This window comes from Ursus americanus, chromosome 6 (assembly GCF_024610735.1).
Source record: "Ursus americanus isolate L20-20 chromosome 6, mUrsAme1.1.p, whole genome shotgun sequence".
Lineage (NCBI taxonomy): Eukaryota > Metazoa > Chordata > Mammalia > Carnivora > Ursidae > Ursus > Ursus americanus.
In genome coordinates, this window is record NC_142132.1 from 49,159,107 (window position 1) to 49,182,401 (window position 23,295).

General features: G+C 41.9%; 1 protein-coding gene across 5 annotated transcripts in view; it reads right to left on the bottom strand.

The window, feature by feature from the left end:
* Window positions 1-23,295, bottom strand: part of LRMDA (leucine rich melanocyte differentiation associated) — a 1,014,087-nt gene that overhangs the window by 9,094 nt on the left and 981,698 nt on the right. The gene's annotated exons all lie outside the window — the stretch shown is intronic.

A 23,295-nucleotide genomic window follows, 5' to 3' on the forward strand; every position in this document is an offset into this window, starting at 1 on the left:
CAGAAAAGAAGATATGCAACATGGTCACTGATCCAGTGGGTGGCAGCAAATGGATTAAGCTCCAGGAGGCAAGGACCCTAATTTCTTGTCCTCACAGTTGACAATCAACTAAAATGTCACCAGAGCACAGGCTTCTTAGGAATAACATGTTTCCTGCAAGAATTCTCTTCTACCTTTCAGAGACTTCTCCAGTTTGGCCAAGTACTCCAGTTTACTCAAAGCATAAGCCTCTCTCTGTCTAGGTTCACTTAGTAGAGTTTCAAAAAATGGAAAATTAAGACTTCCAAGAAGGGTCCAACCCAAGCAAAAGATATAAAACAATCTTCCCAGAATATGACTCTTTTCAAGACCTTTATCATGAATCAAGATTATGACCTTCCAGGGAAGAATCTTCCAAATCCCAGGAGACATCAAAGACATCTGGGTGATCAAGGAATAGCAGTGGTGTTGACAAAATGCCACATGGAAATTAACAAGAGCCTCCAGCATTAAAGGGCTTCCTCTTCCCCTTTTTTAAATTGGCTCCATGCCCAGCGTGGAACCCAACACAAGGCTCGAACCCATGACCCTGAGATCAAGACCTGAGCTGAAATCAAGAGTTGGACGTTTAACTGACCAAGCCACCCAGAGACCCAAAAGGACATCTTCTTATGGGCCTGAAATGAATTCTCAGGTTGGAATGCCATTGATTTTCATCTTTAATTTTATTTTAAATAATTTTGTGGCTCCACATAGAGTTTTTGTTCCATTCAAGGAGATTGTAGGAGAGTTTAAGTATTAAAAATACCTCTAGAATAGAGTCCAAATCTTTTAACCAATTTAATATTTATTCTAAATATCCATAAGAAATCACCTGCCATAGTTATTATGAAAGCTTTGTATGATCATTAAGGGAAAGTCAATTTTTCTCTAAGAAAACATTTATAATTACAGTTTGCTTTTTGCCATATTGCTTTTTTTCTTCTAATCTTAGTAAAAGTAACTTAAAATTCAGCTTCGCAGAGTTGCCTTACTACTAAAAGTACTTGAGTCTCTGAAGTGTGCATAACCAGAAAAAGGCAAAGAAATGTCCATAAAACATTAATTTGCGAGCCACAAATCTACTTGTAAAAATAGCTGCCTATATGCATGATTATTTTTTTCTGTCAGTTTGTTAGTGTGAAACCAAAATCACCATCTATTGTTCATTTGGGGTAAATGAGCACTTGAAATTATCCAGGTTCTTCATAGCAGAAGTTCTAAGTAAATATTTTGGTGGTTCTACAAGAGATGATTCTCTACTACAGAACTTTAAATATTATTCTTAACGAAGGATTAAAAATGGCTCTTAGAAACTTTTAAGGACAGGGCAGAGGCTCGCCTGTTTGGATGGCTTGGGACAAAGTTGGAAATTCCTGGGGTCACAGAATCTCTTGAGAGTCGGAGAAAAGGAAAGGACGACATTGTTTCATGGTCTCAAGCTGGTCTTGGGCTTGCTCTCATTACTTCTGTTTATCTCGTTTCCATGAACAAGGTTACTGCGGACCAATCCTCCCCTTTAGACATGCTTTCCCCTTGGCCCCAATCCCTAGTTTCTGCTTTTCAGAAATTAGGCGCTTGGAAACATCGAGCTTGGATAAGACCTCCTTGAGACCTTTCTTGGGGCTAAAAATTATTCCTTTGGCTGTTGGCAGCACTGAGCTGCTCCCTTTATTGTCCAGCATTATGTAGCACCTGCGGCTGCACTAACATTGTTACCGATGCTGGGAACCGGCCTGATGGTCAGGCCTGGCGGGTCAGGTTCCACGCCAGGAACAGTATCCCCTACAGGCCTGGGTGCGGGTGTCTCAGATGTTTCTGCAAATCTACAAAGGGCCTCCTTGAACATAATTGACTCAAATAAACCCTCAAGAATCTGGAAGGATGAGGCCAAGGGATGTTAATTTCTTTCTACAGCACCAGGACAGCATGAATTTTTATAAAAAGAAATGGATAGGGCTGTCAGATATCATAAAGAACACAGTCTTTCTCTTGAGTGAAAGAATGAAAGGCAGACATGCACACACACACACACACACACACACACACACACACACCACCCACTAGTGGGTGCGTTCTCTCCAGTAAACCCTCCAGTGCGTTCAGGGATTGAATTTCTTTACTCTATCCTCTCTCCTTGGCAACCGTCAACTCCAGACCTTGCCTAGAAACAACCTGGACGGCAAGTGCCATCCTGGAAACAAGCTGGCTGCTCCTGGAACATGGGCTGGAATGTGGAGGGAGGGAGGTGAAGTGTTCTGAGCCCTGTTCCCCAGGCCTTCTTTCTGGTCGGCACTGATGAAAGTCCTTTTTAAGGCCTGCCCTGTTCCTTTGGGCCTGGAAGCAAGAATGTTTATAGATGTCCTGGTGAGACAGGGCTGTTTGATGAATGCAGGAGACTGGCGAGGTGTCAGAGCTTGGAGAATGAGGCAAGGACATGAGGTATTAATATTGTCAATGATCTCTTGACGGGAAAACAGATACCGCACTCACCGTCAGATTTAAATAGGCATCAAGTGCATTGATGACAAAAGGGCAGACTTCAAACAAAAGGCTGTGTGGTGGGGAGCAGAGCTAGTCTCTGTGCCGGCAATAACCTGATCTGAAGAGACACTGTCAGGGCTACAGACAGGCCCAGGATTGTGTGCGGTGACAGAAAACAGAGATGCCGACAGAGATACCAGTGCCATATTATGCCAAGGATATTCTAACACTGTCTGCCGCTCTAACGAAAGCTGACATCACTCCCTATCACTTGGGGTCTTCTCCGTCAGCTCCTGCAGAGCATTTCTCCCCAGACATCATTACAAAACTTGCGGCTGTAAGTTCCTGGCAGCCCTGTTCTGTCGGAGCACTTGGGGTCAAGGGGCCTAAGGATAACCTCGGTCAATCTAAATTTGGACTTTGCAGGAGAGTGCATGCATCCCCCTGGTATCTCGGCTACTTGAGGTGATCAGAGCGCCAACGTGTGAGGAGCTGTCATCTTGAATAAAATCCTTACAGGGAAGGCCCTCCGTCTGTGGGCTGCTCCGGGAAGGCACAGGGACGGCCTGGCAGCCAAAAATGAAATCCAGCTGCTGGTGCTCTCCTGGGGAGAAAGGTGGCCTGGCTAGTGACAGGTAAAACACGGCTGAAATTTTTGAACTCACACCACCTACAATTGCTTACATGAAGCAAGCGGTGCCTCTGTTGAGAACCCTACCCAAGCTCACAGTTGGGAGGTGATTATCCCTCACATGGGACTTTAGGGTTCTCAAATAAATAAATAAATAAATAAACTTAACAAGGAAAGGAAGGGAAAAAGAACCCACAATCCCATGTGTGGCCATAGGACTCTATTTATCATGAGGATTATCTGTAAAATAATCGAATCTGCTTGTAAATTAAGTGAGGTGGCAGTGTGTTTCTCTCTCCCCTGCCTCCCATGGCCCTCTTCTCCCGTCATGGCAACTGCCATAAACTGTGAAAATTACAGAGGGAGCAGTTTGCTTGCAAAGAACATTTTGACAGGGAGGCGCTCCGAGGCTGGGATTTGGGAACCCGCTGGTTGTGAGTCAGTAGGCGGCGGTTTCCGTGTACATCTGTAAGGCATTCACTTGTTTGTATCTCCTCGAACTATAACGTCTTGGGACTGCAGGGGGAACAACACATTTAATGGCATATGTAGTGTTTTTAATTAAAATATCTGGCTTTGGCCATAATAAGTGAAGCAGGCTTGCCATGCATCAGGCTGACATGTATCTGTCTGTGTGGGGGTTTCTTCTCAGGGGCCCTGAAAAATGACAGTGTGCTGTCCCCTGGGGAATCTTCTCCTGCCAAATGAGACTCCTAATTTTTCTTAAGTAGCCAGCTCTCCCATCACTATAAGCTTTTAAAACTATAATTATGAAAAAAATGTATTGGGAAGAATCTGTTTTAAAGAGGTCCTTTATCTTTTAAATGCTTCCCCCTCTGGAATGGATGTTCTAATTACGCAGGTTAAGTTATGACCTTGGGGCTGCCTGAGGGGCTTGAAGCAGCCTCTTTTCTTTTGATGCAAGGCTGTGATGGCAGGGCAGTACCAGAGACTTTGCCAGGGAAGACCCTGAGAGTCCTGAGTAGAAATGCCTTGCACACCCATGCAGAGTCCAGCAAGGACCCCTGGGCTCCCTGATCCCCCCAACGGCCTTGCACTTCCAAATTGTATTTTTGATGTCTATTTATTAAGAAGAGGTGGGAGAAGACCTGTATTTAAATCCAGCTCTACCCCTAATGGTTATGTGACCACGTCCATGTCCCTCTTCCTTACTGGGCTGCATTCCCCATTTGTAAAATGAAGGCGAGGGGCCAGATAATCTTGGAAGTTCCTTCTAGCTCTGAAATAAGTGACTTAGTGTTTTCAAATGCTTCCCTTATGAAGACAGGGACGTCAGATCCAATACTGCCTGATGGAGAAGGCAAATCCAGCGGTCAGTTAATCAAAATTGGATTTCAACAAAGTTAGCCCTTGAAACCCATCCAGCCCACATTCCCATAATATATAGAAGAGGAGCTCTGCTGCACCTCAAAATCCCCAAGGAAAGAAGTTCCACTAACTTTTGTGTAGCCTGTATTCCACACTCAGAGCTGGGAGGTGCTTCCTGCAAACTAGCCCATGACCCATTAGCTTTGATATGAGCCCATTAACTTATCAACTTTACATTGAGCAGAGCTCAACTCTAAACATCAGAGAAAGTGGCTGGCCATTTGTATCTCACTTCTGGAACAATAATAATCTAGACACACATAAACATACAAATACAAAAACTTATTCGATGATGGAGTACAGGTTGGACAAATAAATTCATATTTATAAAATGAAGTAAAAAGTATCAATGCTATCATCATTATGAACACTAGTTTTGGTAATCATCATTTTAAATGCTCTTATCACAAATGTAATTATTGCTGTGGAATGACAAAAACTTTCGATCTAGTGATTTTGATCACAGGAGCTTGCAAGTAGACAGCACTATGGAACAGGCAAGGGACAGAGGGCTTCTCAAGGAACTCCTGTTTTCCAATCTGCACAAGTAAAGGAAGGAACTAGACTCTTCATGGCCTCTGGAAAAAGGTGATGACAGTATTGTGAAGAAGTGGGTCTACTGACAGACAGGGAAAGAGTATCTGGAGAGTCTTTCTGGTTCACTGCAGAAGGTTCTAGAACTATGCTTCCATGTGACACTATACATACCTTGAACATGTCACCTTTACAATACTCCCTCGTCCCCAATTTCTAATGCCCAGTGGCTGAAACAGTACAGAGGAGGTGTTCAATAAAGACTTGATGAATAGATAAATACCACTGAAATTATTCCCTATACACAATTTGAACAGAATCCACAAAGTTAGGGATTTCAATTGCTGAACACTCATACCTTAACGTCTGCGAAGACTACATGTCTGAAACATCTTAAAAATATATACAGATTGAATATCTGCCTTATTAAAGAAGGGGGCAAAATAACAGAAGGCAACAGTCTCAATTCCTAAACACCAGGGTTGTTTTTATGCTGAACACTCTCCTCCCACAGAAACAAAGCAATCACAGTCTCTGGCTGGAAAGAGAGAAGTGAAGTGAATGTTATCATCCAGCCTTAAGAGCTGTAAACATCATACACGGGGAAGGACATTCCCCAGAAAGCACATTCGGCGGTCTTTGTTACGTGTGGGCCGCGAGTAAACTGGGAGCTGGAAGGGAATAAACACCCCTGTTTTATGATCTTGAGAAGAGGCTGGAGCGATACCCCGAGGTCAGCCTGGGTGGTGTGCTATCAGCTCTGCTGTGGCTATCACACCGGATTTAGCAGAGCCTGCAGAATTACGGGCTCCTAGCACAACACCCTCCTTCAGGGTCAGCTACTCAAAAACCCAGGCAAAATGAAAAGAAGAGAGATTGTAAAAGGTCTTAAGGGAAGGGGTTGCTTAGGAGCTGTTTTTGTGGAGGGAGGACAGAGTCCATCGTCCATGCCATGCAGATTTTCCCTTCGTCGTCCTGCTCCTCTGAGAAGCCTCAGGCTGAGAAGAAGAGGGGAAAGGCTCTCTCCCCGGGACAGGGTAGAGAAGAGAAGGAATAAAGTGAGAGAGACTTCCTTCCCAAACTAGCTGAGTGTGGTTTTAGGCAAGTGTCTCAGTTTATAATCTGCTTCTTGGGTTGGAATTGGTTGCCATGGTTGTGCAATGCTGGCTAATCCCGAAAACATCTCTAAGGGCTCCCGCTGTCTCCGCCATCAGCCAGGGGCACGAGGTCCTTGCTGACGACTGCAGCGAACACCTCCAACAGCGCTGGGCAAGGGATGTCTCCTAGTCTCTCAAATGAGCACCCTCCAGAACTCTTCTCCTTTATTATACAAAACAACACCACCCCACGAGGGGTAGGAGCCGCCAGCCTTGCTACACTACCCCTGAGATACTGCTGTGGTCGACAGTTCAATTCTGCCATTTTGACCCCAAGGATGCTTTGGCTTCATGCTTATGAATGTAAACATGGAGACTAGTCTGATAATTTTTCTTTGAGAAAGCATTAACTATTCAGAGCAAACTCCATTTAGCCAATTTAATTCCTTAATTTTTAAATGCAAAGTTCAACCATATTCTATGTTTCACATTTCACTTCTATTTTATCGAGTTTATTTTCAATGGAGTCAATTCTTTTCCATGTAATTTTTACAACCAGGCTAAATTTCTCAGCTTTTGCCTGATATCAAAGTGTACCGGTTAGAGCTTCTAAATCTCGGAGTCATCAATTTTTACAAAGTCACATTACCTTGAGTAAAATTTGAGTAAAAAAAGATCTGAATTGTGACAGGAAGACCTGTGCCTTCTGTTAAAGTTTAGTCAACTCACTTTATGCTGTGTCGTTTTGATTCATTTCAATTTTATTTTGTTTTCATTATTTCCACAAAGGCTAATTTCTCCCCATGAATTTGTATAGTTTTCAATATACCAACAAGATATAAATCTTGGTCAGTTTTTTTTTTTTTTTTTTTTGGCCCATAGTAAATTACATTATGTGCAGATTTAGTTGCTGTCCGTTTTATTTTGGATTGGCTCTTTCTACCGGCAATGCTTATTATAAGTTAAAGTAAATGATAGTTTTTATTCATTTCTTAGCACAAAGGGTATGCAGGACAAAGATCAATACTGGCTGCCTGATGGACGGAATGCGAACGGTGGGGCTATGACACGCTGCTTTCTACCAAGCACCGGTTAAAACAAAAACAAAAACAAAAACAAAAAACAAAACACAGAGTGGGCCACAGCACCCAAGGGTTTGGATGCAACCACATCCTGAAGGGAAGCTGACCCCAATGCCAGGCCACCTACCTCTTTGAGAAGAGGGCACAGTCCTCAGTCCCCTCAGGGAGGCCTAATGGGAAGTTCAACTTTGCACTGAGAGAGAACAGATCATTTAGCCTGCTTACACCAATGCTGGGCCTTGTCAAGCCTCACCCCTGTGTTTGAGGAAGAAACAGCCAGGGAGGGAAACCAGTCAGCAGAGAAAGGATCTTGGAGAAACCTGCACTGAAGGTGATAGGAATGCGAGGCTGAGACGCCGGCCTCCCAGCCTGGGGGAGGCCTTGCGAACAGTCACGTGACTGGGCAGACAGGTTGATGTGCGACAAGCCAGAGCTTGTGGAAAATGCGCTCTGGGCTCCCAGGGCAGCTGAAATGAGGCTTGTCATTTTAGAAGAAGGGAAGGAGGTAGAAAAGGAGGAGAAAAATGCAGGGCCAGTTTTGCCCTCATGTAATCTGCTAGTGGGAAATGTAAAAGCTGGTCCAACTCCAAGAAATAACCACACCTTTGAGTGGACCCTCAGTAACCAGCTCCCCTGTTCCACTTGGAGCCCGTGGTCTCTGCCCCCAGGTTGCAGACCCGCGGCCCTGCCCAGACCTGACCTAGCCATCAAAGTGCTTTCCACATAGAGGAAATATTAGGCTGACAGAATTAAAAGTTATCTGGCAGCAGGTGTTTCCATTATGTGAAGCCTGGAAAGGAAACAGTCAACACGCTTTTCCTCAGATGTCAATGCTTTTTAAATTGTGTTGTACTGGGGGCTGTTCAGGTAGACAGAGACTGATAGGGAAGAATCCCAGTGTGAGGGTGGGCTCACCTGCTCTTTTTTAAACATCATTAATATGATTGGCTCTTATCTCTACATAGGCTGTATTTCAACCAAATAGGAACATATACGCATCAGAGATCAATGCCATAGTAAAGATTTCCTTGTTCCAACAACATCCCTCCATTAAAAAAAGCAAAAACAAAAACAAAAAAAAACCCTGCTAAATCTTAGTAATCCAAATTTTGGGTTTTTTTCTTAGGTTACATTTTTTGTGCCAGTTAAAATGAAGCCAGAAAGTTTTTATTCTGACTTTCCAAACAATGATTTATTTATACAGTCTTATAAGAATACTCTATTTTGCTATACTTCCTAGCAGGCTTAAACACAGAATAGAATACTTCTGTTTAAAATCATTTCTCTAAGTGTACTGAAGAACTCTCGTTGAGACAAAATTTAAACACTTTCGTTTTAGGTCAAGTCTTTTGTTTCATAATGGCAGAAAATGAGGTTCAGAGAGGCTTCGCCAAGATCACAGTGCCAGACCAGACGTCCATGCAATGCTACCTGTCTAGCCCAGGTATCTGAATCATAGGACACTGCCTTTAAGATGGGGGAGCACTGCAAAGATCAATCTGACATAGGCTGACTCTCACCTACTTTTCCATTGGGAGAAATTGAACCTTCAAGGCCCATTTGGTGTGAGCATGTCCCCCTGCTCCCCAGCTCTGTATTCTAAGTGGGGGTTAATGGATTTCCGATGGGCTGGATTCCAAAGTGCATGCCAAGATGGAATGCAAATCTGTTCAGATTCATGAAGTTCCCTTCCGTGCTGCTCACTGATGGATGTCACATAAACCAAGCTGTCAATCAAAGTGGACAGTGGCCAAGTGGTATGGCTTCATTTTTCTTTCTCAGTGTTTTTTTTCTTTTTACTGAAGAAAACTCAGAAATCTTTCGGACAGGAGAGAGAAAAGAAAGAAAAAGTTCACCCTTCATCACCTCCACCACTTCCACCACCATGTCCACATGCATCTTTTCCCTCTCCCGTCTGAAGTCAAGAACATTGCCACTAGAGGGCAGCATGAATTTAGGAAACACAGCAGCTTTATTGGGGGAAAAAAAAAAAAAAAGATGGCAACTATTCAGGAAGGGCCATTAAAGCCACACTGTGCTTTTGGTCACCAATTATAGGTTCTGTAATGATCAATATGCCACGTTTGCTCAATCTACGCTGAAGGCTTTCTGGGAATGGGGCAACCAAACACCCGCCGTTTGGATTCCTCTAGCCTTGATTTCAAAGACTGATTTTCTTTGCCATCAGTTGCTCTAATTCATCTTCGAGGCTCAGGGGTTGGGGATGTTTACATAACACCTGTATAAATGTAAAGAAGTATACAAACTAATAAACAAAGAAAAATTCCTGCATTTCCTAAAAAAATATCATTTTCATTGCAGAAATCCAAAAGGAAATATGCCACCCGATGGCATGGAATTACCCATCATTGTGACAGCGCAAAAAGTAGAAAACTCAAAAATAAAACAAAATAAAACTGGATGAATAAAATATACAAAAGGTGTGTATACTCTGTCCACACAAATCATAGCTACCCAAAACCCACCCAATTATCATCTTTCCTCTTAGTTTCTGGTCCAGACTAATCAGAAAAGAGAGGCAGCAGGGCACCTGGGTGGCTCAGTCAGTTAAGTGTCTGCCTTCAGCTCAGGCCACGATCTCAGGGTCCTGACACCGAGTCCTGCACTAGGGCTCTCTGCTTACCAGAGAGTCTGCTTCTCCTTCTCACTCTCCCTCTGTGCTCTGGCTCTTTCAAATATATAAAATCTTAAAAAAAAAAAAAAAAAAAAAAAAAAAGAGAGAGAGAAGGAAGGAAGGAGAAGCAGAAGCAACTCAAATAAAAATAAAATAATAATTCCAGCTTCTCTTCGACCACCATTTGGCACCCATCATTCGTCTCTGGTACATGGGTTAGTGCTTATTTTCATGGCCTAGTGCTTATTTTCATGGTCTGACAGAAAATGACCACCTCCCTTTAGGAGAGATGAGGTACCCATGGGTTTCCGGGGATTTCAAGCTTACCATTATTTTTAAAACAGCAATAAAGGTATGACATTCTAGGGCATGGCATTTTAAATTAGAATTTTTTAGGATTAAAAGCAACGAGTCGATTCAATCAGAGAAGGGCGTAAACAAGACTCGGTGTTACTAGACTAGGGGAAGGCCCGCTGAGTGCAGGTGGGGCTTTCCATCTCAGCTGAGAGACCTTTCAGGTGGTCAGCGAAGCACGCATAAAACAGCTCTCACACGCTTTCTTCCAGTACACTTTCTTTCCTCATATAACAGTCATGTGATTGACTAGCCACTAGGGGAATGTTGGGTTCCAGTTAATTAATTAAATTATCTCATTAACTCGTGGCTAACTAGAAACCTTTCTGAGTTTTCTCTCGTACATCAACACTATGTAAACCCAAAGTCAGCTTCATTGTCTTACCAGGTATAACACAGTGACCACAAATGAGGATTTCTTTGAGTATCTGTAGTGAGGATGATGCAGTTTAGAAGCTTAGCTGGGGTGGGAAGACTGCTCATTGAACATTCCTCAAGGTCTTAGGATCTCCCTTCTATATGACTTCCAAAGGGCAGATGACAACTTTTCATCTTTGCTTCATGAGGCCCAGGACATGTAGGTACTCAATAGATTGTTTTTTATGTGGAATAAATGAAAGAATCCTAGGATGCGACTTGCCCTTGTACCAGAATCACCTGGAAGGCTTGATAAAACAGATTGCTGAGCCCCATCCCCAGAGTTTCTGATTAGCAGGTCTGAGACAGGGCCAAGAATTTGCATTTTTGCTAGTTCCCAGGTGAGAGTGATGCTGCTGATTAGGGGACCCCACTTTAAGAAACACTGTTCTAGGACAACACGAGGGGGCTCCTTTTTTTCCTTTTTAAAAAATAAAACCCTTGACATTAGCTTTTATTCTCGTAAAATTAAGATCGCTCAAATTCAGAGACAGAAAAACTAGTTGACTGGGGGTCCTGGTGTACTGGGTTTTAGTAGACGCAGTTACTGTCTCCAAACAGCAGTCTGAAGACCAAAGGCAACTAAAATTAATAACACTAATAATTATAATAGTTGTGCCAGCTCTGTAATAAGAAACAAAAAACATAAAAGTTTAAATTTTAGTGATGTGTAGACTATATTAACAGAAGAAAAGAGTTTTTTGGATAAGTAGATTGGAACTGAACCCGGAAACCATAATTTATGAAGTATAGAAAAAAAAAAAAACTTGCAGAAAAAATTTCCCAGAAAGTCTTTAGCTTTCCCCTAAAAGGACAGAATCTTAAATGAACAAATCGGAGCAGTGGGGGTCCTCCTGCAGAGTTTGAATGGGAATTTTGGCTTTGCTCTCAAGCACAAATTTGCTTTTTGGGTTTCAGATCTGCTCCTATTAGAAAGCTTACATCAAAAGGGGGGAAAACAGCCACAGTTCTGTCTAGTTCTTCAGGCTAAGATTTCTCAAGAGAGTCATCGAAAATAAAGACAAGTTGCTTTTTCTTCTTTTTTTATTCTTTAAGCTGCAAAAAAAGAACCTCTCAAATAAAATTAAGCAGACCTAGTAACAACTGGGTTTGTCATAATTCAAACTCTGCAAGGATTGGGGGAAAGACCTTCCTTCTTGGGCCCATTAGTCCAGCCTCCATCTGCCCTTCATTAGAATCCAAACAAACTTTTCCTGTACTGATATTACTATAATCTTTCCTAATTCCAGGACACTCTAAATTGCTTTCTCCAAAAGGAAAACAAAAGGAACCTGCTGATATATGAGCTAACTGAAAGAAGTTTGCATTATATATATAAAAAAAAAGTACGTTGTTGCAGAAAGCACAATATAATTCTTGGGCACTAGCAAATCTCAATGCCAAATGCCAAAATATTTTCATTATTTCCTGATCTTTAACTTCCCATCCTCTAAACTGCCTTGGAAAAATAAAAATTCATATATATGCTAATGCTAATGAAAGAAACTATATGTTAAGAATTAATAGTAGAAAGCAGTTTATAAGAGCAATATGAACCTCTTATACATTTTTTTTTAACCCAAGATAAAGACAAAGTAAACAGTAGAAGAACATATTATAAGGGCCTTCATTAGGGTCAGGCTCATTAAAACTTAATGAAGGCACCAGAGTTTCTCCAACAATATTAAGAGGGGTGCACTTTTTACCTATCAGTGGAATGGCCTGGGTTGGAGAGACATTGCTGACAGTGGGTGGTACCAGGTGTTATCTGTCTCTGGAACATACTACTTTGATGGCTTGGGATATTACCCCTTTTATTTGGCTAGCTTGAATTCGTCAGGATTCACCCTGTGGTGAGTTAACATGCCTCCATATTGAAAAAAAATTGCCCATGGGCCAATGTGAGCCTCGCACCTAATAGAATACATCTGGCTCTGACAGTTTGATGCCCAGCTCTGAGCCACATTCGGCAACACAAATTAACAGCGTAGACATTGCCCACGCTGAGCAGGAAGTAATAACCTGCTACCTGCTACTTGGCCAAAATCTCATTATAAGCCATTACGGTAATTGAGGGCCAAGACTCTGTGGATATTAGACTCCCCAAGCGCCAGTCGTTAGTTCAGCAGAAGAAAGACTCCGAATGGCGGGGGCGGAGGGGCCGGCTGAGGAGAAACTGTTTTGGACCATAGCGTGAATTCCTTCTACAGGGTGTTCTGTGGCTCTGGGAGCTCTGGGAGCTGTTTCTCTTCTGCCCCAAAGTCCACACAACCTCTCAGGGGGTGGGGGGGGGGGGGTCAGGACTCCAGGAAGCTGACGTAATTCTTGATAGGTCTCCAACAATGCTATACAATTAAAATTTGGTTCAAGTGAATATTGAGGATAGCCACAAAGGGAAGAAGAGGGCAAAAAAAGTCAGAATGCTCCAGAGTAACAAGGGTAGAAACTGGGGTAGAGAGAGGGGAAGAAGGAAGTCACCCATTTCGTCCAGAAGATGGACCCTCTCTAGAATTGCTGCACCTATATGAGCTTTCATTCTTCTGTAGGGGGTAAGGCCAGCCCCTTTTTCCCATAAGGCTGGCCCTCTTAGTCTCTGTCCAGGGTTGGGCAGCTAGGGATGAAGTGGTGTGGGTTTGGTAGAGGGAAACAGGACAGAAGTCCAGTGGATCAGTCAAACAGTGGATCAATTAACCTTGTTTCTGGTACCATGAGGATGGCTCTGGACTGTAGTAACCATGACAGCTATCAATAAATATCTCTTGGAAAAAGTTACGGAGGGCCAGGGAAAGGAGTAAATGAAAATACAATAAACCATCCCCAGAAATTCCTTCTTATCCTGCTACATACAAATCTCTCCCCCGGCCACACCTCACATACACACCAATAAAAACCAAATTCTCTAATCATGGGAACAGGTTTATGCAAAGCTTTACCTTGGTTATACTCGGGAGTATCCTAAAAATTCTGGGTGCCAGGTCTTCTCTAGAAATGACTGGAAGCCTAGTTAATAAACCTTCCTGGGCATCCAGAAGTTTCCATCGCATCCTATACCATGTCTCAGTGAAAGGGTCCCTGGTCTTGGAATTTTGAAAGAGTCAGTGTTTGGGGGGAAATAAACACTATGGTGGAGGAGAGAGGATACTGCTGAGGGCGAGGACATCTGTGAACAGCAGGTGTGCACTCGGGACACCCTAAGACAGCCTTCCTATCTCAGCCACGCCAGCCTCAGTGTTTCTCTTCACCTAGAGGGTTAAGCACAAGCTGGAGCCTACGAAATGGCTGCTGTTGGTACAAGTGAGGCCTTCCCTATAACTAGATCCTTCAGGAAAAAACAAATTAATCAACAGCGAACTGAAGTGGGTTTAATGATTGCATTCTGCATACAATCAGCTTTTCCCTTTTCAAGGGCCATCAATATGTCAAGGGAAGACATATCTGAAGGATATAGCTCTTAACATCAAGGTTATCTATTCTCCACAAGGCTCCCACTCCTTGCTGGGCTGATACTCCACGCTGCCTGTGTCTAACATTTTCATCAACTCTGCAATCAATCAAGGTAATAATGTTGTGCAAAAAATCAATTAACAACGCAATTAAACTTTCCTTATTATCTCAAAGGGCTGAAATAATACCTAAAGGGAAGATAGACTCACTGAACGCAGACATCCATAATCCAATGTGAAAGTGAATTATGAGCTTGGACAGATGCAGGCATGTGCGGGGGCTGTTATTTTCCAGGGGTTATATCTCATCGTGGCAGTGTATCAGTCAGCCCCAATCCCAGACCCTAAAATTCCAAATTACTTTTAAGAAATATATGATGTGCAATATCCATTTCATATTCTCTTTTAAAGATAACCCCCTCCCCTCCAAAAAAAATTGAACGGCCATATTATTCAAAGACAAAATGATCTTTCAACAAGAACATAAAATATAAAAGCTATAATAACATTTACATCTGTATAGCACACATCTCTGTAAATGCAGGTCATCTATTATACATAATCTGCAGAGCCTAAGAGGCCCGGGATGCGGCACAACATTTAAAACCCCAATGCGTGAATGTGGAGACTCCTATGGGGTGGCTGTGACTTCCCCCCAGTAGAGGCCTCACCCACGCCTGCCCACAGGCACATGCATGCGCACACGTGCACGCACGCACACACAGACACACGCGCATGTAGAAACATCCGGAACAACGGAAGTATCACTCATTTAAAATGAGAGTGACTATATTATTTAGCAATTACATTCGAGTTGCCCTGAAACACTGTCCTTAGGAATCGAGCATTTATAGTACATAAAAGAGACGACCATTAACCTTTTGCTGCAGCGAGGACTGCGAAGGGCTTGAAATTTCACAGCGAAATGAGATACATGGTAGAAGAAGAGGAAGGGGTTCCCCGACATTTACAGAGTTTGTTTTAAACTGTTCGGGACCCACGTGCAATGGTCTGGCTCCAACAAAAGACAGAATGGGAAACAATGACCAGAAGAGGGAAGGTTAAACAGACAAACACCAAAGCAAAAGCCAGCAAAAAAAAAAAAAAAAGTGCTGATCAAATACTGACATTATTTGAATATCCTCTTAAGTCCTGGAAATAAAACACAACAACACTTAAAGGATCAATATGAACAGATGTGAAATGTGAATGCCTGCACAAAAATCACCTCCCTCCACTCGTCCTTCTCCATCAGGGCACCAGAGGCTTCCCTGTGGTGGAGTGGGAGATCTCGCTGCCTTTATGGAGAGCCTAGGAGATCCCTGGAAATTCACAGGAGCCAAATGAACTGGTCCAGAAAGGCACAATTCCAAGTTTGGGCCTCACAGAGTTATCTGCATCAGAATAAGGAAGGATTTCGCTGTGTTTCCTTATCAAACGTGTTGCTACGTGAGCTCTAGGTTTCGGTAACACACAGCTATTCTCCTAGCGGTGTGGATTTCCACATATGCCACCTGGAGTTACGCACGTATCGGCGCTTGAAAATACCATTGTTCAACAATGAATTCCTTTTTTGCGAGTCACTCATTTGTAACAAGGACCCATCTTCTTAAGCCAACGTTCCCCATTTTCAGCACAGCAAGGAGGCAGGACTGAGCCCCAACTGCTGGTGTACATGAACAGTAAAACAAGACAAATGCATACAAGAGCTCACTCTGTAATTTCTTAAGAAAAAACAAGAAAGCAAATCATGATGTACTTTTTGGTACAGAATTTTAGCAGAGAAGTTGAACAGGTTAGTGAATCACGCCATTTCTCTAACCTTAAGGAACATAATTAATATGTTTTCATTTTCAATGAGTATATTGTGTGTGTATCAACTGGAACTTCTCCTGCTGTGTATTTGATTCTGCTGACGATGGGGTGGGTTGGATTTTAAATGACGTGTGAGCACTTCTGTTCTTTCCGTGCTCTGGTTTATGTGTTATTCATGACTTGCATTACAGACATGGCTGATACACAGATGTAAATGTTATTAAATCTTTTGTATTTTAGAGGCTTTGTGAAAGGCTTCTTTGTTTTCAAATAATTCTCTTAACCACCAAAAATAACCAGTAATACATGACAATGTCTGGGGAATTTTTTTTTTTCACTGAATTTTCTGATGAAGAGATTTTCTCCTCTCTACTGTTATTTTTTTCATTAAAATAAAAATGTGGGATATGTTGGCAGATGGAAGAGTTACATCTCCATCGTACCAGTCAAGAAGAAATTCATGTGTGTGTGTATGTGCCCGCGCAAGCGTGTGCTGTGTGTTTTGTGTATATGCGTTACACGTGGGTGCTTGTGCGTGCACTGTTGTATGTGTGCTGTGGGTCTTGCGGTAAATCGTGTTATAGATATTGTATGTCTTACTTGTGTCTGTGTGCATCTTGAGTATGACCGTGTTATAAGTGCACATGGTGTGTACGTGGGTGTGAATGTGTCGACATCATTACGCCGGATCAGAACTCAAAGTTGCCAATTCTCAATTTCCTGCCAGAGAAGCAGTTGCCTTACCGCCTTTTGGTATCTGACATAATTTTTAATCTGTTTTCGACTTTGTTCCATCGTCTTCACATTTCTTAGGATTTCAACAGAAATGTGGCAGAGGGTAGACCTCTTCATACAGACAGCACTTAATCAGTCTGTGCCTCTTCCTCGCTCACTTTTCTTTATTGATTTTAAATTTAAATGATGCTCTGAGGCTGAACAATTCACCTCCATAAATACAGCTGACTTCACTGAAGGAGGTCAAGAAAGACAGAGATGCGTGTCTCAGTGCTGAGGTTAGTAGCCCAACTTCGAAGGGCTCTAAAAGGAGAGAAGGCTCGGGCCCTCTCCCATCCTCAGGGCAGTGGGGGTACCTGCCTGACTTCAGACGTGCTCCTTTTAGAAGCACAAGAAAGGTCATATCAACTCTGGGAAATGCGGAGAAGTCCAAAGATCAGGTTCCAGCTCCAGGTCTATGGTATGGGTCCTGTGCAACTTGCTCAATTGTTCTGGACCTTGGTTTCTTTTTCTTTTTCTTTTTTTTAAAGATTTTATTTATTTATTAGACAGAGATAGAGACAGCCAGCGAGAGAGGGAACACAAGCAGGGGGAGTGGGAGAGGAAGAAGCAGGCTCATAGCAGAGGAGCCTGATGTGGGGCTCGATCCCACAATGCCAGGATCACGCCCTGAGCCGAAGGCAGACGCTTAACCGCTGTGCCACCCAGGCGTCCCTAGACCTTGGTTTCTTAGTGTCTAGAGAAAACACGTCTTATTTCTGTTCCAGTGAACATAATCCCAATTATCATCTACATATATTTTCTATACTGTGCATAGCTCATATGGTTGACACAAAGATAGAGACCTTTCTCTTTCCATGTCCCTCTCTTCCTTTCCTTGGTTTGTCCCCTTCCCTCCTAGAATATCTATGACCCTCATACTCCCTCTTGCCTTTCTTGGGGTTTCAATTCTAGAGTTAAAATATAACTGTCCTAGGAATGCCTGGGTGGCTCAGTCAGTTAAGCATCTGCCTTCGGCTCAGGTTATGATCCCAGGGTCCTGGGATTGAGCCCCACATCGAGCTCCCTGCTCAGCTGAGAGCCTGCTTCTCCCTCTGCCTGGTGCTCCCCCTGCTTGTGTTCTTGTGCTCTCTCTCTGGCAAATAAATAAATAAAATCTTAAAAAACATATAACTGTCTTCTTTCGGATGCATGTCCCTCCACACCTTTTCTAAGAATCAACTAGTTTTCTGATCAGTAATTCACATGAGGATATTAACAGTCGACAATGAAACAGTTTTATCACGTCAATAAAATATTTTAATTTTTAAAACAGACACATTAAAAAAATAGATGAACTGAATGAATCTTTAATGGAATTTTAGGCAAAACAAATAAGTGGGGAAACACTATGTGCCAGGAACAATCCATGACACCCAAAATTAAAAAGAAAAGGGAAGAAAGGGAGAGACTCTTTTTACACTTGAGGAGCTGACAGGCCAGTAAGGGAGATGACTTGTCAAATAAAAATAACTGCAGTAAAATTTGCTATAATGATATTATGTACAAATGTTATGCAAACATAGAAAAAAGATTAGCTCTACCTTGGGGAGTGATGGGGTGAGCAGAAAGCATAAAAAAACCCCATTTTCTCTATATGTATTTCTCTTTTTACTTAAGTCACAGATATAATATTTATTGTTAATAAGTTAGACAATACAGAGGGCATATTTAAAAACTTATTACTCCTCTCAAGACTTCCATGATCACCTGATATACAGTGACTCCCAGGATATGCAGCTGGAGAGATGTAAAGGTAGGTATAGATATGTGGAGAGGAAGTATAAATGTAGGTATACGGAGATACAGAGGTATAGCTAGAGACACAGTATAGATGTAGCCATAGGCATACAGATATGTAGAGACAGAGATGTTGATATAGGTGTGTATATCTATATCTATATAAATATATCGATTTATATAAATATAAATAGAGATGTAGATGGAAGACATACTGCCAAGTAAAAATGCAAGGAACCAAAAAGTATATAAACGCAGTTACTTTGGGGTAAGAAAAAAGTAAAAATAAGATTAAAAAAATAAACACACCTCTTCAACTATGTTTTACAAAAAGAAAGATGGGAAGGATAAACCATAGACGAGTAAGAATGACTACGTGTAGCGGGTAAGTGAAATAGGGTGGCGGGCATCGGGATGGAGCTGAGACTTCTCTGGATAGATCTCTTTATATTCACATATTTCACATAATCAAAAATGTATATTAAAGGATGGAAAAAGCAAACCCTAAAACTGAATACACCTGGAGAAAAAAAATGAACCTAATTGCATATCAAATCAATAACATAATGACGCAAGAAAAGAAAATCAAGTAATTTTGGAACACCGTACTTCAACTGCACACCTGAGTGAGATATAGTCTGAGGAAAAAAATACAAAAAAATCTTGAGCTTTACGTAGTAAGCTTATCGCTGTTAGCATTACTGCCGTTATAATTCTCAAATTATTTTGTGCGTATTGTAGGGTAAAGAAAACGTGTACATATCCTGAAGTTATTGGGAGTTAGTAGTTTCACTGTGAGGGAAGGAAAAGCAAAGAATGAGGGAAGATGTGGTTGGCAGAATAATGGTTCTCAAGATGTCCATCCACACTCTGACCTCTGGAAACTGTAGTATAATATTTTACTTGATAAAAGGGACGTTGCAAAAGTGATAATGTGTATGGACTTTAGGTTGGAGACATTATTCTGGACTGTCTGGGCTCTACCTAATCCCATGAGTCCTTAAAAAGGCAAGAAGCTCTAAGGCTGTGGTCCCAGAAGGAGGTGTGACCGCAATCAGAGAGAGGCAACACCCCCCTGTCCCACTTTGAAGGTGGTCAAAGGGACCTGGAGCAAAGGCACGGCTGGAGCTGGAAAAGACAAGGGAATGGATGCTTCCCTGTGAGTCTCCAGAAAGGAGCACAACCCGGCCAACACCTTGATTTTAGCTCCTTGAAGAGCCATGTTAAACTTCGGACCGACAAAACTACAGGATAATGAATTTGTGTTATTTAAGCCATTCAGTTTGAGTAATTTGTTGTGGAAGCTCTAGAAAACCAAATACAGAAGTTGATGATGGTGATGATAATAATGGTAATGAAAATTGCAAATCTAAATTGGAGGGATCTGTAAGAAATGATTAAAACTCACCCATGTATGAATGTGTGTGCATTCGCACATGTGTGGTGGACATCTAGCATCTAGATACTGGTTCCCCCAAAAAATATTGCCACCTAAAATAACCAGGACACGGGCAGGGAATATACAAAGTGCCGGAAACATCTTGTGCCAGAAAACAGGTCATGAATGCATAAGGTGTCTTGAAGATCCTCTCTCTAGCCAAATTTGGCACTATTTGATATCAAAATGAATAATGAGAGTAATTAATTTGACACATTGAATTGAGAAAAAAAGCTATGAGTTAATAATGACACTTAAGTACATAAATAAATATAAGAGAAAAAGCCCTTACTTAATGAATGACAGCTAATTAATGTAGAAGGAATGACAAAATTGGAAAAATCACCATATTCCCACGTAGTAATTCAGGCAAGTATTATCAATGGATGTCATAGGTATTGTGTGAAAGTTTATTGGAGAAGAAAAACAGCCTTAGATTGCCACTGTTTAGGTTACTTATTAATTATAAAGGGGAACATATACCTTCGGAGTGGATCAATATGGCAGTAACCACATTAACCAAATGATCAATCAGCATTACTACAACAGGGATCCTTCTATATGAAGGGCCTCTCAACATGATGGAACACACCCAACATCACCTACATTTGCCAAAATGTTAACCCTGAATCAACTTATGAGTGAGCAACCAAAAACTCTGGAATGTGGGAAATTCTACAGTGACACTGACTTGTGCTTTTGGGAAAGCAAAAACAGAAACCTAAATGTCATGAAAAGCAGGAAAGGTGGGAGGCGTGCTCCCACATACATGAAAATCACCTGGAGCACTTGTTAACAACACAGATTGCTGGGTCAGCCCCCAGAATTTCTCTTTTAGTGGGTCCAGAGAGGGGCTTCAGCATTCCTAGTTCTGACCATTTCCCTAGTGACCCTGATGCTGCTGGTCAGGGGGGATCACCCTTGAGAACTACTTCACTAGATCAAAAAAGAAATAAAAGATTTAACAACCAAATGCAAACTTTGGTTGGATAGTACATTAAAATGAAAAAAGTTATGAGACATCATTGGAAAGACTGAGGAAATTTAACTACAGACTGTATAGTAGGCAATGGTTTGAATTAACATACTTTTTTAAGATTTTATGTATTTATTTGACAGAGAAAGAGCACAAGCAGGGGGAGCAACAGAGAGGGAGAAGCAGACTCCCTGCTGAGCAGGGAGCCTGACATAGGGCTTGATCCAAGGACCCTGGAATCATGACCCGAGCTGAAGTCAGCTGCTTGACTGACTGAGCGACCCAGGTGCCCCAAATTAATGTCAATATTCTTAGCTTTTTGTTGTTGTGTAAGAAACGATCCTTATCTTAGGATATTCATGCTGAAGTATTTAGGGCTGAAGTGTGGTGGTGTCTGAAACTTATTTAAATGTCTCATAAAAAATGTGTGTGTATATACATGCAGACTCATAGACATACAAAGAAAGAGAGCAAATGTGGCAAAATATTACCAGCGAATTTAGGTAAAGAACATATATGTGTTCAATGTACTATTCTTTTGAATTTCCTGTAGGCTTGAACATTTTCACAGTAATAATTCTGGAAGAGATGGCTTGTTTATCTTGGCATATGCTCTTTGTAACTGTATAGTAATGACCCCAGGAATGATTTTCAAATCTGTGTTAACTTTTTTGCCTTCTCTTCTCTGATTCCATCAGGTGACCAACTGAAGCCTCTCAAGTTAGCACTGATTGAGATACTTTCAGGCCAACATGTTTTCCACGAACAGCACTTTGCTATTCAAAACAGAATAATTGAGAGTGAAAAATTATCAGTCCCTGCTCCTGCAATCCCATCACCCCGTGCCTTCCTCTTTGTACACACACACACACACACACACACACACACACGCAGTCCACATATACACTCCATCCTTTATTTTTTTTTAAGATTTTATTTGAGAGAGAGCATGCACACGTGCACAAGTACAGGGGGAGAGGGATAGAGGGAGAGGGAGAAACAGGCTCCCCACTGTGCAGGGACCCCGACACGGGACTCAATCCTAGGACCCTGAGATCATGACCTGAGCCAAACGCAGACACTTAACCAACTGAGCCACCCAGGCACCCTTACACTCCATCCTTTCATTCCTTCCTTCCATATTCTCTTCACAAAAACATACAGGGTCATGTTTAATTTGTGTCACACTATGCCTGACTACTAAAGTATTTATTTACTCAGTTATTGAGTCATGCCTTCTTTTATTACATAGCTACTTCCTGAAGTCCTCCTATGTGCCTGTCAGTGCTCTTATAGATGGTGATACAGTAGGTGGATAAGGTCTCAGCTCATGGACACTACGACCCAGTGTGGAAGGAAAGCAATAAGGAGACAAAATTTAGAGCAAACTCATACTTTCAGATATAAATATAATGAAGATCGTAAGGACTCAGAAGACTGAACTAAGAAACAATACCTTGGTACTAGTACTAATTGTTCTGTATTCCAGGCTTGTGAGTTTTGGCAGGTTACGTGACTTATGTGATCCTTGATTTTCATGTCTAAATTAGGAGTGATAATCCTTGCCTATGCACTCCTTCATCACCTGCCTTTAAGGAACTCTAGCTTCTGCATAGTATTTATTGTCATTGCCAGATGATTTGTCATAATTCTTATAATAATAAGCCATCTTGTAACTGTCCCACTACTGTATTAGTGAGGATTACGCAAGCTGCTATAACAAAGAAGCCCCACAGTTTCAGTGGCCTAACACAATGGAAGCTTATGTCTCCCTTACTCAAATGTCCAATGCAGGAAGCCTCCTCTACGTGTGATTGCTGTGTTCTGCCACCTCCTGTAAGTCCTGTCATCAACGTTTGGCTGATGGAGCAGGAAATGGGAAGGAGGCAGAGCCACTCCTCAAAAGGCCTGGCTGTGGAATGACACACACCGTTTCTATTAACATTTCTTTGGCTAAACCACACTCATGTAACCACATCTAACTGCAAGCGAGACTGAGTTGAAGTCCACCTTTGTGGCCCCAAAAGGGGAAGAAAATGTGTATTTTATTGAGCAAAAAGCAATCTCTGCTATTATGACCAAAATGTTTCTTTTTTTCTTTCCACATTCTTACTTAATGTAGAATAATGTAATATGGTAAAGAGAAGAGAGAGCGTAATTTTACAGTCAGTTAAATACCTGTTCTGGGCTAAGGACCAGGCACAACTCCATACTGTTGCTTCATCTGTATAGCAAAGCACAGTACTATCACAGTGCCTGGTGCACAAGAGGCGTTTCAGTATGTATTCGTAGGTTAACGAATGAATGAACATCTACTAAAGCCAAGCCCCATGAGAGCAGGAAGTCTGACTTGTTTACTACAGCCTCTTGGGGGCCTAGCACTGTGCTCAGCATAGAGTGGGCAGTAAACATATATTAAGAATTTGTTTTAAAACTTAAAGTTATATTTTGTTCCCCAAGTTGGGCAT